Source organism: Lissotriton vulgaris, chromosome 8, assembly GCF_964263255.1.
Source record: "Lissotriton vulgaris chromosome 8, aLisVul1.2, whole genome shotgun sequence".
Lineage (NCBI taxonomy): Eukaryota > Metazoa > Chordata > Amphibia > Caudata > Salamandridae > Lissotriton > Lissotriton vulgaris.
In genome coordinates, this window is record NC_141696.1 from 527,522,891 (window position 1) to 527,539,098 (window position 16,208).

Genomic DNA, 16,208 nt, shown 5'->3' on the forward strand with positions numbered 1-16,208 from the left:
CTAGGGGCACGAGATGCTGCCCGTCCAACCACTTATTCTCCTTCTTTTCTCTGCTCACGCTGGTCTCCAGGTACTATTGATCCCTCAACAACTACCCTTTTGATGCACCTTGGTTTGTTTGTTTCCCCTCCTCAGCTACTCCCTAGGATTGTATCTTCTTTTGCCTCGTTGCCCACCATGTCCCCCCTTGCTCCTCCGTTACCTTCTGTCCCCCCTGCGTCTGTATTTAGCACTTCGGCCACACTCCTAAACACCAGATCTGCGGTCAATCATCAATACGAACTATTTGACTATATCGACTCTCATGAACCAAATCTCCGATTTATGACTGAGACCTGGTTCAAGGCCGACTCCCTGCCCAATGTGCTAGCCGCCTTACCATCTACATATTCCGCCATTCGGGCAGACCGCCCAGAAGATAAGCGGGGCGGAGGAGTAGCCCTAATAGCTCGCACTGACTTCAATTTTCAAATTCGTTCCTCCCCTCCCATCCCTGACGTAGACTATCTTGTAGCCCGTTCGACCTCTCACCAGGCAGCTCTCACTTTTGTCCTAATTTACAGTCCTCCCCAACCTACTCCTTCCTTCCGTTCAAGTATTCAGACTCTCCTGGCTACTCTCGCAGTTAACAATTCGTGTTTGTCAGTGGCCCGGTGGCAGTGGGCAGCCTGGCCAACGCTTGGTGAGCTTGTTACTATCCCACGCATCTCGCCCCGCTGATTGCGAGCGGAGGCGCTTTTTTCGCAGTTCATTGTTCTTTTAAAATTGCCACTAACCTTTTTTAAAATTATGCAGGTGCTGATGTGATTTTGCTCCTAGGGGTGAGCTGCCGGCTGGGGCTGATCGTATTTGCGGGCTCCCAGCGGCAGCGGGCGCCATCTTAGCTTGGGCTCAATCCACTATCCCAGCCCTGCCACTCCCCGGCTGCTCCGCCCCTATTTAGGAGCGTGTTTCTCCTCACTCTTCGTGTTTGTCAGCGGCCCGGTGGCAGTGGGCAGACTGGCCAACGCTTGGTGAGCTTGTTACTATCCCACGCATCTCGCCCCGCTGATTGCGAGCGGAGGCGCTTTTTTAGCAGTTCATTGTTCTTTTAAAATTGCCACTAACCTTTTTTTAAATTATGCAGGAGCTGATGTGATTTTGCTCCTAGGGGTGAGCTGCCAGCTGGGGCTGATCGTATTTGCGGGCTCCCAGCGGCAGCGGGCGCCATCTTAGCTTGGGCTCAATCCACTATCCCATCCCTGCCACTCCCCCGCTGCTCCGCCCCTATTTAGGAGCGTGTTTCTCCTCACTCTTCATGTTTGTCAGTGGCCCGGTGGCAGTGGGCAGACTGGCCAACGCTTGGTGAGCTTGTTACTATCCCACGCATCTCGCCCCGCTGATTGCGAGCGGAGGCGCTTTTTACGCAGTTCATTGTTCTTTTAAAATTGCCACTAACCTTTTTTAAAATTATGCAGGTGCTGATGTGATTTTGCTCCTAGGGGTGAGCTGCCGGCTGGGGCTGATCGTATTTGCGGGCTCCCAGCGGCAGCGGGCGCCATCTTAGCTTGGGCTCAATCCACTATCCCAGCCCTGCCACTCCCCCGCTGCTCCGCTCCTATTTAAACGGGCAGTATGAGGCAGCGCAGCGGACGAGCGCAGCGGGCGCGACGAAGGCGCGCCGGAGTTGCGCCTGAGTTAAGCCCGTCTGCGCCCGTCCGCGGCCAGCCGGGGCTAGGGGCACGAGATGCTGCCCGTCCAACCACTTATTCTCCTTCTTTTCTCTGCTCACGCTGGTCTCCAGGTACTATTGATCTCTCAACAACTATCCTTTTGATGCACCTTGGTTTGTTCGTTTCCCCTCCTCAGCTACCCCCTAGGATTGCATCTTCTTTTGCCTCGTTGCCCACCATGTCCCCCCTTGCTCCTCCGTTACCTTCTGTCCCCCCTGCGTCTGTTTTTAGCACTTCGGCCACACTCCTAAACACCAGATCTGCGGTCAATCATCAATACGAACTATTTGACTATATCGACTCTCATGAACCAGATCTCCTATTTTTGACTGAGACCTAGTTCAAGGCCGACTCCCTGCCCAATGTGCTAGCCGCCTTACCATCGACATATTCCGCTATTCGGGCAGACCGCCCAGAAGATAAGCGGGGCGGAGGAGTAGCCCTAATAGCTCGCACTGACTTCAATTTTCAAATTCTTTCCTCCCCTCCCATCCCTGACGTAGACTATCTTGTAGCCCGTTCGACCTCTCACCAGGCTGCTCTCACTTTTGTCCTAATTTACAGTTCTCCCCAACCTACTCCTTCCTTCCTTTCAAGTATTCAGACTCTCCTGGCTACTCTCGCAGTTAACAATTCATCTGTTCTAGTCCTAGGGGACCTCAACTTCTGGCCCAATGACCCTGCTGAGAGCTCCCAATCCAAAGAGTTCACCAACCTTATGATTAGTTTGAATTTCTCTTCGCTCGTCCACAGCCCCACCCACACTCACGGTCATACGTTAGACCAAATCTGGGCACTGAATATCCCGTCCACATCCCCTATAATATCCCCCTGTTCCTGGTCAGACCACTCCATCATCACTTTTTCTCTTGCCTTAGCTCCTATGGCCAAACCACCGCTCCCTAAAAACACCTGGGTTAGGAAATGGGGCAAAACCGATATGTCTGCTCTCTGTTCGACCTTGGCTAAAACCAGCCCTGATCTCTCAGGCCTTGCAGCTACTTCCCAGCTTGTGGTAAATAAAGATTTACCGTATACTGAATTTCTATGCGGTATAAGTTCAATAAAATAGCTCAATCAAATGAGAGGCAGAGTCCGTGGGGTCTGAGTTTATAAGGGTTTTATTCCATGTAATGGAATGGTTCGAACCATGGTATCGTGTTCCTTTACCACGAAGGTTCAGGAAGGGATAGACAATGCTTTATTAACAGTGCACAATATATATATAGTAAATGCATACAATGGTAAAGGATACAGAAGGCGTAACAGCTGAAAGAAACGAGATAAGAACACATGTGCGTAACAGAAGGCGTGCACGAGGGCGTACACGGAGGTGTGTGCTAGAAACGTCGCATGTAAGTGTCATAAGTGGGTGGATTCATAGAGGAATCCTGCAGTGTCAGCAGAAATATATGGCTTGATGCGCGCGCAGGCAACATGACGTGTGCATGACGTGGAACTGGAGGGTGAAGAGGACTTGACATTTAGCACTATAAGGGGAGACAGAAGTCTGGCGTGTCAGAACAACCTAAACCCAAATCATATCTGATATCTTGTGTTTGGAGAACTGTTTTATCTAGAAGGAAAGGTCACTCGGGTAGAGGCTATTCTATACTGACTGCTATTGCGTGCATATGCGTCTACGTGTCTACGTGTAATGCGAGGGGCCATGGGCCTACCATGGTAACGGGAGCAATGAATTTCATGCATGGAGACAGAAAGGCCGGGCCCTTTGCTCTGCAGCTGGGGAGATGTTTACCTAAATCACTAGACAGGAATGTATTTTCGAGGAGCGGAGCAGATAACTTGAAGGCTAAGTTGTCTTGGCAGGCAAGCAGGCCGAGCCGGGCACCGCTCGCCGCGCAGGGAGTAAGGTAAGGGTCATGGATGCAGATCCAGGCTGTAGCTTTCTGAGGCAGAAGGCAGAAAGGGCTCGATGGCAGAAATCAGGGCCTAACTCAACAGAGCCAGGAAAACGTGAAAGTGTACCATGTAAAGACGGTGGCACGGCATACTTAGGAACGGAATTATCAACCCATTCATGGTGGATCTGATAGAGGACAGATTAACGTTGGACGCAAATGTATTTGCGTCTTCAGATTCGGTTGTGGAGGGAAATTACATGTACTTGAAGTGCATACATGGAGCCGTTGGGGTCTACGTTAGGGGACACAATTGACCATAAAAATTCCAATTACCTCATTCCCTCCTTGTCCCCTACGGACCCTTCATGATATATCAATCTTCATTAGTCCATCTATTTGTTCATATAACATCATTTGCTCTTCCTTTTTCAGGCGGGATTTAGAATGTGGACTTGGATGGGGAATACATGATGTGGCGCACAAGCCGCAAATCGCTGGCCCACACTGTAAACATAGACAACAACTGAATACTATGAGAAGGGCTATTCCGAGGAAGGATAGGACTTTCCATCTCCATGCTGATAACACGCTCCAGAGCCAACCGGACCAAGTCCAGGTGCCTGGATTCTGATGTATCTGACTTGCAATCTTGTGGAGACGGGTTATGGCTCTATATACTGATGGTGCATTTTCTGGAATGAAAACACAGCAACTCGATCCGATGACTCTACAAGCTCCGCCCCTATCGGCCAGGATGACGTCAAGAACGAGACGATTCTGAAGAACAACAAGTCTCATAGCAGACTTTTCCTCTGTTAGGTTGCCTAAGGCGGAAGTAGTTTCATTTACTACGGCTTCAAGGGTTCTGGTTAATCTACGTATCAGTTTACTATTCGAGACAGTACCTAGATAGGGAAAGAAACCTTTATTGAAGTCTGTATACTGCTCCCATGCCGTTTCAGTATAATCGACAATCGGGAGATCTCTCTTGGGTCTATTGTGTACTAGATGGGAGTTCCTATGATAATCAGGTGGGGCTAGGAAAACAGGTGGCAGAAGGAATGCAATGTAACAGGTACCATCCCAATCTAGAGGTAAGCGTATATAAGCTGTCTGACCACAAATGAAATAGGAATGACGGGAAGCTTTGAATGTAGACTTGCCTTTATCACTGAATTCAATCACAGTAGTACATTCACTATGACCTAGGTGTACTGAACCGTTCTTTCTGACACATAATTCACCTTTGACTGGTAATACTGACATAGCGGGTAAGTCTGGTTTTGTATCGGACTGGACATTCAGAATCATGAGGTTAAGTGTAAAATTACCTAATCCATACACTTCGTTTTCTAGATCGGTCCCTGTCCTTCGTGGAAGGCCCTCCTTGTCAGGGAAACATGCTTCATTCATAACTGTGTTCAGGTTTCCCCATACCCAATTGCCCTGGTAAACTATGAAATCAGAATCTAATGAATTCATTAAACTAAACCATGCACCACAGGAACCGTTGTGTGTGAACGGATACGGAAAGAGGGGCAGAACTCCCTTGTATTTCTGATAGGGAGGGAGTCGGCCACATATCCAACAATTTGTAGCATTGCTGGTCTGCTGGGAATGATGTAACATACTGATGAAAGTATTGTTGCGCAGCGCAAGTCGGTATGATAACTCGTGAGGGGGCAATTCACTGAAAGTATGCTCGACAGTGTCATTTGTGGAAGGATGTGCACGTATGGAAATAGGAAAGTACATGTGTAACAATAAACCTGTAATAATAATCGTAAGACTCAGAAAAAACATAATCAATAATGTCACAATGCAGTGGCTGCGGAGAGATTTAAAATATTTTCGTTTCTTGATCTGTTTCTGTCTATCTCTCTCTCTATTGGGGTCTAACTTGTACATGTCAGGAACCTGTCTAACCGCTTCACCTAGGGGAGGACTTAAACAATTAAACTGTCTGACTTGCTAGACCTCAATTTCATTCGGAACTCCTGCTGAGGAGTTTTTTCTACCAGGGGGAGTTTAGTATCAGTCTCTGGAATGGGGCAGGGTTGGGAGTCTGTTTTTGGCGGAAGTCCATGGTATTTCTTGATGTGACTCGAGTGGAGCCAGCCTTTGCGGCCCTCCACCTTAATGGCAGTCCTTGTTGTCAGCAGAACAAGCTTCGGCTCCTGCCAGCGGGGCTCCAGCGGACTCCTCCTATCGAAATTCCGGATAAACACTAGATCTCCAGGGACAATCTCGTGTGGCTTCACCTCGGTGTTGTCAGGAAAGGCTGCAGCTACCTGTGAACGACATGATTGTAGTGCAGACATCAAGGAGGCAAGGTAATCTGTCAGCATATTACAGTCAACATCTGTGATCTTACGAGGCAGAGGCGTCCCCCACATATTCGGTGGCCTGCCAAAAACCACCTCGTACGGGGATAGCCCTGTTCTTGAATGTGCTATCATTCTCATATAAAAAAGGGCAACTGGTAAGGCTACTATCCAATCTACGCCTTTCTCTTTACATACTTTGGCGAGACGTGTTTTCAGGGTTTGATTGTGTCTTTCTCCGAGACATGCTGCCTCGGGATGTCGGACACAGTGGAACTTCCACTGATATCCTAGCAGAAGTGATACCTGCTTCATAAGCTCGGACGAGAATGGCTGACCATTATCTGAGTATACGATACGGGGCAAACCATACCGTGGGAAGAATTCACGTACCAGCTGCTTGGCAGTGGTCGGAGCAGTGTAATCTGGGACTGGATATGCTTCTGTCCATCGGGAAAGTGCACATACAACTACGAGGACATACTTGAATCCTCGACAACGTTCCATCTGGATATAATCCATCTGGAGAACTTCAAAAGGGTGATCGGGAGGATGAAATCCACCTTGCTCTATAGGAATGCCTTTACCTGGGTTGAACTGACAACAGATCATGCAAGTACGCACTTTCTGTTTTGCTGCTGCTCATAAATGCTTATTGAACCAAAGGTTTTGAATACTGTCTAACATGGCTTTTTCTCCTAAATGTGCAGGACTATGTGCTGTGGTAATGATAACTTGAACCATAGAGTCGGGGAGAAACCATGTGGCTTTTCCCTTCGTCATCCATCCCTGTTCTGTCTGTATCCCTCCTAGTTCAGTCCATTTCTTGATTTTGTCTGGTGTAGCATGTGTCTGTATGTCAATTACATCTAGGGCGGGATCCCTAACTGTCATGCAATGTGTCGGTGTCGGGACTACTGTCTTTGTCATATCAGTTGTGTGAGTATGAGTCTGAGCTGTATGCTTGGCTGTTCGGTCTGCCAGGCCATTACCCTGGGAAATGGTATCTGTAACTTTCGTATGTGCTTTGCACTTCATAATGGCTATGGCTGTAAGCAAATGTATTGCTTCTAACAGAGCTTGAATGAGGGGACCGTGCTGGATCTTGGTTCCGTGAGAGGTCAAAAAACCTCTTTCTTGCCAGAGGACACCGAAGTCGTGTACAACTCCGAATGCATAACGTGAATCCGTGTATATGTTAACTCTCTTGTTCTTTGCTTGTATACAGGCTTGAGTCAGAGCAATGAGCTCTGCTGCTTGGGCTGACAGCGTGTCAATACGATGTGTTTCTATGACTTCAGTTTCGGTGGTCACAGCGTATGGGGCCACTAACTCTCCTGTACTTGTTCTCATACATGAACCATCCACATAAAGTGTCAGGTCTGGATCTGGTAATGCGATGTCTGTTAAGTCTTGTCTGGGTTTCGTCGTAGTGTTAATGACTTCAATACAATCATGTGCCATAGGGTCTGTCATACTTAATGGTAGAAGTGTAGCAGGATTCAATGTATTGCAGCGCCTGATTTCTATGTGTGGCTGAAACAATGTCAATTCATAACCTGTCAGTCGTGCTATAGTCAAGTGCTGAGTCTGTGTCCTGTTCAAAAGGACTTCCACGGAATGTGGAACTTGTACTGTCAATTGATGTCCTAACACTATGGAATCACTTTGTCTGATTGCTAGAGCTGTTGCTGCTACAGATTTCAAACACGCAGCAGAGCCTGGGCTACTGGATCTAATGTACTAGAAAAATAAGCACACGGTTTGTGTGAACCTGCTTGATCTTGGGTGAGTACTGACAATGCAGTACCTTCGCGTTCTGTGACAAAAAGTGTAAAAGGCTTACTGTAACATGGTGTTGCTAAAACTGGTGCTTGACATAAGGCTTTCTTTAATTCGTCAAAAGCTTGTGTATGTTCCTGAGTCCAAGGGAGGACAGTCGAAGACGCTGCCTCCTGTGTTGTCAACTGTATGAGTGGCTTAGCTAGGAATGCATATTGTGGAATCCATTGTCTGCAATAGGAAGTGAGTCCAATGAAGGCTCGTACTTCTTTCTGTGTCTTGGGGTGCGGAAGATGTGCAATTAACTGAATTTGTTCAGGTATCAGCTGCCTACCCCACTTGGACAGCAAGTGCCCAAGGTACACCACTTGCTGGGCACAGAATTGTAGCTTCGAAGGAGACACCTTGTGCCCCTTGTCCGCCAGGAAATGCAATACTGTCAGTGACGCTTGTTCACATTCTGGTTCACTACGGGCGGTGATCAATAGATCATCGACGTACTGGAGTAGGGCAGTGTTGTCAGGCATGTGGATACTGTCAAGTTGTCTTTTCAATGCTTGGCTGTAGATACTGGGGCTTTCTGTGAATCCTTGAGGTACACGTGCAAATTTGAAGCTTCGGCCATTTAAACAGAATCCGAAAAGGTATTGGCTTTCCATATCGATGGGGACACTAAAGAAGGCGTTCTTCAGATCTATTACAGTAAAGAACGTCACCTCTGAATCAATAGCTGTCAATAATGAGGAAATGTCTGGAACAAGGGGGGCTTTGGTACAATACATTTATTCAATTCTCGTAAATCGATCACTAATCGATAAACTGGAGGTGCATTTGGATCAGTGCGTTTAAGAATCGGAATGATAGGGGAATTACAAATGTTGGAGTCGGTTTCTACAACCACTCCTTGTGCAATGAGCTCGTCAATGATTTTCAGTAAAGCCACTACAGCATCAGGGGGTAACTTGTATTGTCGATGCGTGGTAGTACCACTCCTTGTTTGAGTGTAACTCGATATGGTGTAATGTGCATACAACCTACATCAGTGGGACCTCGTGCCCATAAATGTGCAGGAACATTCTGTAATCTGGAATCAATATCTCTCAACACATAGTGACCCTTAAAATCACGCAGAAACAGTCTTACTCCTTCCGGAGAACAACAAATTACAGCCCCTAGAGCTTTCAAGGTCTGTATACCAAGCAAATTTTCTGGACATGATTTCGTGAGCAACAAATCTGTAGTACGTGACAATGGACCAACTGCTAGGGGAACTGGTTTTGACACTTCATTAACAATGGGCTTTCCTGAAAATCCAAGGGAAACATTCTGTGAGCCTGAGAGGGGTGCCCCTGGAACCTCGTCGTGACTGATTGTCGTCCTGCTTGCCCCTGTGTCAATCAAAAACTTTCTATCCTTTCCTAATACCTGACTATGCACGTAAGGACCCTCTTGATCTACAGGAACCTCAATAAGAGGCAAGCCAACCTCCCTCTCTAGGCTGTTTCATGTGTATCGCTGATAATCGGGATAGTCAGATTGTGCATATTGGTACATCTGCTGGGTTGCATGTTGTGTTGCGGCAATGGGTTGTGGCTGTGGTACCACTACGGTCTGTTGTGGAACCTGCATAGGCTGGACATTCTGTGGAACGTGTTGTTGGACCAGGTCCTGTCTAGGAGGACGCGGTCTCTCTTTAGTCTTACCTGAAGCTATGTTGTGTTTCAAAACTGCACAATCGTTTACATAGTGACCTGGCTGTTTACAATAGTTGCATATCCCTTTAACAGGAGCTGCTGAATTTGAATTATTGGATTGTGTAGTACCCCTTTTATGACCGTCGGCTGGAACTGACTGAGCAACTAGTACTTTCATTTTCGTGTCTTTCATACGTCTCTGTTCATGATCATGTTCTTCCCTAATTCTGTTCTGGTGGTACTGTAACATTTGTAACATTTGGGAGGGCGTATTAGCTTGCCATGTGCTCTCGACTTTCAGTACACGGTTCTTAACCTGGGGCAATGAATTCTCGACTAATTTGGATACAAAAAGGTGTGGGTATGACTCGCTACTAGCTTTCAGGCCACTATTAATAATAAAACATTTCTCAAATCGGGAATAAAAATCACTAGTGTCTTCATCGGGTTTCTGTTTGCAGGCTGAGATTGCATCCCAGTCCTCCTTTTTAGTTGCTAACAATCTTGGCAAAACCTGTACTAACAGTCCTGGTAAAGCTTTAGTTTTATCCCCAAGACCCAAACCTGGAGTTCGACCAGTCTCTTCGGTTTCTAATGCAGCCCAATCAATCTTTTGGTCTCCCACCTCCCATTCCTTTTCTTTGAGTTTCTCGTAAATACCGGCAGGCAATAATACTTTCAATATTTTCATAATGTCGGGATAGGTGTAATCTCCCATGAGTAACATGTCTTTTATTTCACGGTGGAAACCTGCAGGGTCTTTATCATGACTGGGCACTATTTTCTTCATTTCCAATAATTCCATTTTAGTTATAGGCGTGTATACATACACACGTGTAAGGGTATCATCAGTGTTCCTGTCTGGATGTACTTCTCGTAAAGGATTCTGTTTGTCAAAGTCAAAGTGAAATGGTTTCCTGACTGGGGGTGGAACAGAAACAAGATGTGGAGTCAAGAAGGTTCTATATTTGTGGTGTTGTTCTAAAATTGTTTCAATTAGATCGGTACCTAGACCTCTCCATCTTCTCAGGAGTAAGTCTTGCAATAAACTATATAACGGACCTGGATCAGATGCTTGGTTTTCATACTGTATAATGAGGTGTTGGGTCATGTATATACCAGCTAGTCGCTGTTCTTCTGGAGTAAGACTTAAAAATGTTTGCACTACTGAATCATCTTTATATATACTGTCATCTCCGGCCCACTGTACTGCGGACCGGGCTAGTTCCTGATCACGTAGGGTATTGAGTTCGTGATAACCTACTCTCTCTTTCAGTACTTTGTCAGTAATTTGGAATACATGTTTGAGGGTACATCGCTCTGGTATCGGGCAAAGGTAACGTTTCTTGTTTTCTAAACGAATGGGTCTATCGAAGGGCCTATCAAGAGGATACGGTCTAGGGAGTTTCTCTCTACCTACATATGCCATCATGTCTCTACTTGCTAGTTGCGATGTTTCTGCTGTCTTCTCTGGTTCATCCTCCTGCGAGGAGTCCTGATCGTCTGATTCGAGTGGTTCTTCAGACTCTCGACGGGCATGTATTGCTATTATTTCTTTACGGATCTTTCTAACCATAGCATGTACACATTTCTCTTTATCATGTTTACCATCAGCAATATTCTGACTCCATCTGTTCAATCTATCCATCTCATCTTCTGGAAAGCCTGTCTGATCTTGTTCCCTTATTAAACAATTGACCAAAAATCGCATAATTAAACCTTTGTTCTCAACTTTCTGACGTGACATGGCTTCACCAACACACTCCGGTCTTTCTCCTGTTCTAATAAAATGATACAGATTGTCTAGATCATCTGGCATTTCTGGTAGCAATTGCAAATAATCTGTGACACGTCTTAAACGTAGGGAAGCTAACAACATGGGTCCTGTTTTACCAGGCACTGTGTCATATCTGCAATCTGTAAGCTGTTCTCTGAGTTTTTCGGCTGGGGCACCCCTAGGTGTTCGCGACATTGCAAATTCTCTCATTGTCACTCGTTGTAACTGTGGCGGGGTGCGGTAACCTCCTGTAGCACCTCCTGAGGCGGAGGCCTGAGCATAACCTGGCTGTAGGGTCGGTATCTGCTGTAACGTAGTTGGAACCTGGACCGTGCCAGTCCCAAAAGGATTAAGTGGATGTAGTTGTTGAATACCAGGGGGAACAACGGGTAAGGGTGCAGGAAGTGGTGCGGGAGGGGTCTGCTGTTGCGGACCTGGGGGCTGATGATCATGGGGTAGGTTAACGTCATCAGGTGGTACATGGGCGGGTACATTGGTATATGCGGGAGCTACATCGTCTAAATAGGATGAAAGAAAAATATCTGCTGCGGTCTTGTGACGTAATTTAGTCGGAACCAATGGAGGGGGCAGATTTTTCGGCGTTTCCGGGGTCGCCTTGGGCAGGCCCTCGGCCAAGACTGGGAACAGTCCTGTCCTAATGGCATTACTCTGTCTGTCGTGTTGTTCCATTCTAACTCGTTCTCCTTCTTCTAGTAATTCTTTTTCTTTGGCTTTATCAGAATCCTCTCTACTTTTCTCTGCTTTTCTGAGTGCTTTCTCTGTCCGTCTATGTGATTCTTTACGCCATAATTCAATGGCATCTTTCTGTGACTGTCTGGCTTTCTTTTTCCACAACGCTTCTTCTACTCTCATGATGCACTCGGCATCCCATGTCCCTGTAACGGGCCATCTCTGATTCTCTGCTAAGTCTTTAGTGTATTCCACCCATAAGTCGAGAAATAATATGGCATCTAAGCCGTGCTTGTGGTACACAAAATATCCGGGAGTGTCCCTGGGTGGGATGGGAACAGCTTCTTCAAGTATCCCTTTCCTTGTTCCTATCTGTCGCAATTTAGAGAATAAAGGCATCGCTACCTCGATCTAGACACTATACACCATAAACACAGTAAGAAAAATGCGAACAATCACTCATACCACGACATTTAAAACATGTTGAAACATTATAAAACGAACAACAATAACTTGATACCTAGATACTTGATGCACTGCTAAACAGTACAGATACACTGCTAAAACAGTGCAGACCGGGTCTGTGTACCCAAACCCATCTTGACCGGACACAAATTAATGCACCCGTCTAGATGCGTCCCCAGCAACGGTACTCACCGGGAAGCACAGAACGGAAGGCCTCGGAAACTCGACTGGACTGGACCGGACTGGACTCGACTTGACACGTGACGTAGGTACTTCGGAACTGGTGGGCCTCTAGACACCTCGGACCTTGCTCTCTCGGCTGGGCTCTGGTCGGGATCCTCCGCACTCCTCACCGCCTCGTCTGGATGTCGATCGCAGTCTCCGTCACCTCCGTAGGCCTGAGGGAGATACAGGAAATCCTGCGGGTACACGTAGTTTTCCGTCACGGCTGTGGTAGGGGGCAAGGCCTGCGACGCATCGCCGGCGCGTAAGGTGGGGGAGGGGTCCCTGTTCGGGCGCCAAATTATGTGGTAAATAAAGATTTACCGTATACTGAATTTCTATGCGGTATAAGTTCAATAAAATAGCTCAATCAAATGAGAGGCAGAGTCCGTGGGGTCTGAGTTTATAAGGGTTTTATTCCATGTAATGGAATGGTTCGAGCCATGGTATCGTGTTCCTTTACCACGAAGGTTCAGGAAGGGATAGACAATGCTTTATTAACAGTGCACATATATATAGTAAATGCATACAATGGTAAAGGATACAGAAGGCGTAACAGCTGAAAGAAACGAGATAAGAACACATGTGCGTAACAGAAGGCGCGCACGAGGGCGTACACAGAGGTGTGTGCTAGAAACGTCACATGTAAGTGTCATAAGTGGGTGGATTCATAGAGGAATCCTGCAGTGTCAGCAGAAATATATGGCTTGATGCGCGCGCAGGCAACATGACGTGTGCATGACGTGGAACTGGAGGGTGAAGGGGACTTGACATTTAGCACTATAAGGGGAGACAGAAGTCTGGCGTGTCAGAACAACCTAAACCCAAATCATATCTGATATCTTGTGTTTGGAGAACTGTTTTATCTAGAAGGAAAGGTCACTCGGGTAGAGGCTATTCTATACTGACTGCTATTGCGTGCATATGCGTCTACGTGTCTACGTGTAATGCGAGGGGCCATGGGCCTACCATGGTAACGGGAGCAATGAATTTCGTGCATGGAGACAGAAAGGCCGGGCCCTTTGCTCTGCAGCTGGGGAGATGTTTACCTAAATCACTAGACAGGAATGTATTTTCGAGGAGCGGAGCAGATAACTTGAAGGCTAAGTTGTCTTGGCAGGCAAGCAGGCCGAGCCGGGCACCGCTCGCCGCGCAGGGAGTAAGGTAAGGGTCATGGATGCAGATCCAGGCTGTAGCTATCTGAGGCAGAAGGCAGAAAGGGCTCGATGGCAGAAATCAGGGCCTAACTCAACAGAGCCAGGAAAACGTGAAAGTGCACCATGTAAAGACGGTGGCACGGCATACTTAGGAACGGAATTATCGACCCATTCATGGTGGATCTGATAGAGGACAGATTAACGTTGGACGCAAATGTATTTGCGTCTTCAGATTCGGTTGTGGAGGGAAATTACATGTACTTGAAGTGCATACATGGAGCCGTTGGGGTCTACGTTAGGGGACACAATTGACCATAAAAATTCCAATTACCTCAAGCTGACCGCCATTAACAACTGGCTGACCCTGACGGATGTGACGTGACGAATTCACTCCCTTAAGGCGACTTACAGTCAAGCGGGCCCATGCAGCCAACCGCTGGTTCACCCCAGACTTAAAAGTAGAGAAATTAGCTGCAAGGAGAGCCGGGCGAGCCTGGAGAAGAACCTATAGCCCCGAGCTGAAGACTACCTATCTGTCTGTTTTACAAATTTATAAAAAGGGTATCCTCGAGGCTAAAACAGAGTTTTACACAAACAGGATAATGGCAGCAGAGTCCCATTCAAAGGAAATTTTCTCCACTGTCCATGAACTGGCATCATCCAGCAGAACCACGGCCGCCATCCCCCCTTCTCAGTCCCTCTGCGACTCGCTCAACGAGTTCTTTATTGATAAAGTTGCTAAAATCAAACTTAACATTCCCCTACCCTCCCCCACATTTGTCAATCCCTCCCCACCCCCCACAGCCCTTAAACTGACCACCTTCCCGCTGTTAACCAACGACACACTTCCCCCGTTGCTTGGTCGGGTTAAATCAGGATCCCCCCTGGATTTCGCCCCTGCTCATATCCTCAGGAAAATATATTTGGCTTGCCCAATCCCGCCCCTGACCCTTCTAAATGACTCGCTCACACATGGCACTGTCCCCAGCCCCCATAAATCGGCGATTGTCATCTCTATCACAAAAAAACCTGACGCCGACCCATCTTCTCCCTCCAACTACCGTCCCATTTCCCTCCTGCCTTACCTAGCAAAAATTCTTGAAACTCACGTTACGATCACCATAAGCACTCACGTAGAGGCAAATCATTGCCTCTCTCCCCGTCAAGCTGGCTTCCGCCCCCTGCACTCTACGGAGAAGGTGGTTATCTCAGTAATGGACACGCTGCGTGAAGGTATTGACATCAACCTTCCGCAAGCCCTGATACTCCTGGACCTGTCCGCCGCTTTTGACACGGTGGACCATTCCATCCTCCTTAACCGTGTCAGGGCGGCGGGCATAGAGGGCTTGGCCTTCTCATGGCTCGAGTCCTTCCTAGCTGGGAGAGCTCAAGCGGTCCATCTGGCTGGTTTCACCGCGGCCTCCCGCAAAGTAGAGTGCGGGGTCCCCCAGGGATCATCACTTTCCCCTCTTTTGTTTAACTTATACATTTACCCCCTCATTTTTATGTTACAGCAGCTGGAGGTCACAGTGTTTAACTACGCCGATGACCTCCAGCTAATCTTTAATCTCTCCCGCTCACCCTCATCTGCCCTGAATGTCCAGACAGTCATGAAGTTCATTCAAGACTGGATGAACTGCAACCACCTCAAACTCAACCCGGACAAGACCGAGCTGGTCCTGACCGGAGGTGGTTGCAGTCCGTGGTCCCCCTCTTTCTGGCCCCCATCCCTTGGTGTCCCCCCACTCCCGGTACCTAAAGTTAAAACTCTTGGGATTCTTTTAAATCCACATCTTTCTGTCCATTCACAAGTTGGTTCAGTGTTATCCTCTTGTTTTTTTTCCCTCAGAATAATTAGGAAAGTTTCTCGGTTCTTCTCCCCCTCTGCTTTGAAAATCATTGTGCTGGCCATGGTACTATCCCGTATTGATTATGGCAACATAATCTACAATGGGGCCCCTGCCTATGCGATCCACCGCCTGCAACTGGTGCAGAACCAGGCCGCTCGCCTGATTCATGGCCTACCTAAATACCATCGGGCCACCCCATTGCTTAAAGCACTGCACTGGCTGCCGGTGAAAGAGCGCGCCCTCTTCAAACTTGGCTGCCTCACTTTCCAGGCAAGGTCGGGCGACGCCCCCGAGTTCATATGCTCTGCTATCAAACCGTATCTTCCAAGCAGAGAGCTTCGCTCCTCTCACATGGCCCTCCTAACCACTCCCCGGTTTAGAAAACAGAGGGCGGGTGGAGCGAAGTTCGCTGTTCTTGATCCAGTCTTCTGGAACTCCCTTCCTGTTGCCCTTCGAACTTCTCCCTCTTACCTGCAGTTCCGGAAGGACCTTAAAACCTTCCTATTTGCACAGGCCTACATTGCTTAGACCTCTCCCTTCTGCTGTCGCCCACTGCATTACACATAGCGCCATGAAACCGCTGGGTAAAAGTGCGCTGAATAAATGGTTTTAAATTCAAATTCAAATTCAAAAATGGAGACCGGTTCCTCGCCCTGAGGATTATCACATC